Below are 3929 nucleotides of genomic sequence, written 5' to 3'. Positions count from 1 at the left end.
ACTTATATTTAAATAGTTTTAATTCTAAGCAAAAACTAAATCACATTTAATTTTTAATGTACAATAAATGTCCAATCACATAACTTTATCCTTATTTATTTATTTGTCCATAAACAAAACGCTCTTCAAATTTTAAACACCTATCTCTCTCCTTAACCTTTAGGCAATTTGAATTCTCTATTTAGAAAAAATAAATTTTATTAGGTCCGAAAATTAATAAATATAATTTTAAATATTAAACCTTCATGAGATTTAAAAACTAAAAAAATAAAATCCTAATATTAATCGTGATATTTTGAGACCTGAATTGTTTTTGAAAATATATATGTGTCTATATAAACATTTATATGTGTAAAGACCTCAAACATGCGACACTATACAAATTGCAACATATACAGATCAATGGTTGAACATTTTTACGTAATTAATGACCTCAACCACCCACTAATATTTTTTTCAAAAAAATGACAAATTAATTTGATAACCACTAACATTTTCACATAGTTAATGACTTCAACTACTCACATTTAATAAACGAATTGTCAAATATGCTAATGACCCGTACTATGGATTTTGACAAATAAATTAAATAAATGATGTTGACATTTAAATTTATTTAATTTAATTTTGTAAATTTTTTGTTTCAAAAAATTTTCAAAATTCTCATACTTATATCCAAGCACCCTTATTTTAAGTCAAAACTAAATAATGTTTAATTTTCTGTCTACAATAAATCTCTAATCTCATCTTTCTATCCTTATTTATTTATTTTTCCATAATTAGAATGATTTTCAAATTTTGAACACCTTTCTCTCTCCTTAACCTTTGAGCAATTTCAATTTTCTAAAATTATGTGATAAAGTGTTCAAATATTACAAACACATGAATATATATATATATGTATATATATATATATATAAGGCCTCTATATTTTCTAGAAATTGCGCATAGAGGCCATTTATTTTTCCTTTTTGTTTTCCTTAAATTCAATAGTATTTGGATATAAGTATAATAATTGAAAAGGTTTTAAAAAGAACTTGTTTGCACAATTTAATTAGTTAAATTTCAATATTAAAATGACTCGATAGTTTTAACATCATATCTGCTTTATTAGTCTTAATTTATATAAAATGTTTAAATTTCAAATTTGAAAAATGATTAAATACGCATGATGTGATTCCGCCCGAGCCCGCTCAACCGATAACCTGCTGGGGTGCTGATACAAGCGCTGGAGACTGGTACGGACCCGGGTGACGGTTTTAGTACATTTTTGGAGTCCGGAAAGCATGAAATGGTTCCAATGCTTTATGGGTTCAATTCATATGCCTAAGAGGTCATGGAATCAAGTTAAAGAAGCCTCAAATTCAATCAAAAAGGGCTTGTACGGACAGCATCAACAATTTGGCCGAATTTGCTGTATTGCTTGCTGGCTTTACTGTATTTTACTGTATTAACCTTTTCTTATTTTTCCAAGCATGGGAAACGTGTGGGCCTTCTTATTCAGCTTATTTGGCATTCTAAAAAGCATTACGAGCTGATTTGGAGCTCAAAGAGGTCAAAGATTGATCAAAGTTAACTTGATCAAAAAGGCTAGCATTTTTAGTTTCCTAATTTGTTTTTACTTTTTGTTTTAGGAAACTACCATTACTTTTTGGCTTTTATTTATTTATTTTCTGGAAAAATAACTTTAGGAAGGTTTTTATTTTATTCTTCCCATTGTAAATTAATTAATTCCTAATTTAATATAAAGGAATTAATTAATCAAACTTAGATTAGGAAAGGAAGTATAGTTTCGGCCATCTAGGTTTCTTGATGTGTGTGGCCTATTTTTCCTAGGGTTTTTAGGGTTTATTTTGTTTCTTTCAAATCATATTTAAAGGCTTATTTTTCAATAAGAATACAACTTTGATTTGATTGAGAAAATACTTGTGAGGTTAATTATCTCTTTGTTCTTTGAGAACACCTAAAACACCATTGGAAAATTGGTTGTTTTAGCTTGACTTATCAATAGGTTTTCCATCCCCTATTGTGGCGTCTACATTATACCAAGGTTTCTAACCACAGGTTGGTTAGGGGTTGAGGTCAATTCCATTAGAACTTAAACTTAATTAAGATCCGGGCTAATATAATACGGGTTTAGGAGCAGGTCGTCCTAGGTTCGTATCATTTGGTATCAGAGCCAAATTTTGTTCAGGTTTGATCTATCTTTATTTGCTTTATTTGTTTTTGTGATATTCTGCAATTTTAGCAATAGGTTAAGGTTGCATCCATCCCATACACTTTCTGTATCTTTAAAAAAAAAAAAAAATTCATTCCTAGTTGAATTAGGTTTCCTAGTTTTATCGTATTTTTGTTTCTTAGTTTGTTGGTTGTTTTTCATCATTGTTCTTGTTAATTTTGGTTTTTGTTGATTTTTCTTTGCTGTTTTAGTCTTAAATATTTGCATTCATATATTCAAAAAAAAAAAAAAAAGAGTTTGCGGCAACATTTAAAAAAAAAAAAAAACCTGCACATTTGTGATTATTTGGAGGTCACGGGTTTGGTGTTTGTTTTGGAGTTGGAATTGCAATTTTGGTAATTATTCTTGCTACTGCAGTTGTTTATGTTCTATGAGTGAAAAAAAAAAAAAGAAGAGTTAAAGCCGAATATAAAAAAAAATATTTCGGTTTGTTGGAGTTTGATTTGTTTGCTGGAAATTTGTTGGAGCTGCTGGGTTTTTTTTTATTATTTATTTGAGTTGCTGGGAAATTATTTTTGCTGCTGGATATTTGGATTTTGGGTGCTTAAATTATTTGGATTACAATCAGTTAAAGGATTTGATACAAAACTTGAATTACAAAGAACAACAACCAACAACTATTCTATATTTTTGTTCAATTTGATTCTTGTTCATATTTGAATTTCTTTTTCTGGAATTTTATTCTTGAACTCATAATCTACTACCATCTGGTGCAGTTTTCAAAAATTCCAATGTTTTCTCATTATTTTGTGTTTTCTTGTCTAGAAAGCCGAAAAATTAGGATTTGTTGGATTATTTCGGTATTGCTTACTTTTTGCTGCTGTTTTGTTGATAAGTTTAATTAAAACATACTAGTGATCTAATTGATATTTTGTGGGTGTTTTAATTAGAACTTTGAGATAATTCATTGAGTGGAAAAAGGCAAAAGTGTTGAGCTTAAAAGAGGGTGAAAAGCCGAAACAAGTGTGCAAACACGAGTGTCGAGTTCTCATTTGAGTGAAACACGTAAGGGAGTAAAATTGTAAGGTCTTATTTTATTTTTATTGCATTATTATACTAACATGACAGAATCAAGAATGACGAGAGGAGAGCCACCTTTGAGGATTAATGAGGAGGAGTCCGTAGCATTCCATGGCGATGCCCGAGCTACCGGAAGAGGAGACCAAGTGGACATGAGAGCTGTTTTGGAGTCAATACAGCGGGTTAGTGCTCAAGTTGAGCATGTGAATCAAAGAGTGGGAAGACTAGAAGCCTCATAAGGAATGCCGAATACAAGAAATAGGCAAGAATTCCATGGAAGGCGAGGCCGAGGACGAGGAGGTCGCGAGAGACCGAGAGAGGAATTTGATGAGGAGCTATTCGGTGGAGACTTTGATGAAGGTATGGACGAAAATTTTTCTGTTCAAGGTATGGCCGTGGAAGATATAGGAGGGAACATACAGATGATGATTTGGGAAATATCAAGGTTAACATCCCACCTTTTATGGGTAAAAGTGATCCCGAAGCTTATTTGGAGTGGGAAGAAAAAATGGAGATGATTTTTGACTGCCACAACTATTCGGAAGGTAAGAAGGTGGAGTTGGCAGCAATGGAGTTTGGACATTATGCACTCCAATGGTCAACCAATGAGTAAAATACCCGAAGGAGAGTTGGTGATGACTTGATTACAACATGGCGACAAATGAAAGGA

The sequence above is a fragment of the Ziziphus jujuba genome, chromosome 5 (genome assembly GCF_031755915.1).
Source record: "Ziziphus jujuba cultivar Dongzao chromosome 5, ASM3175591v1".
Classification (NCBI taxonomy): Eukaryota; Viridiplantae; Streptophyta; class Magnoliopsida; order Rosales; family Rhamnaceae; genus Ziziphus; species Ziziphus jujuba.
Note: the sequence above shows the minus strand (reverse complement) of the source record.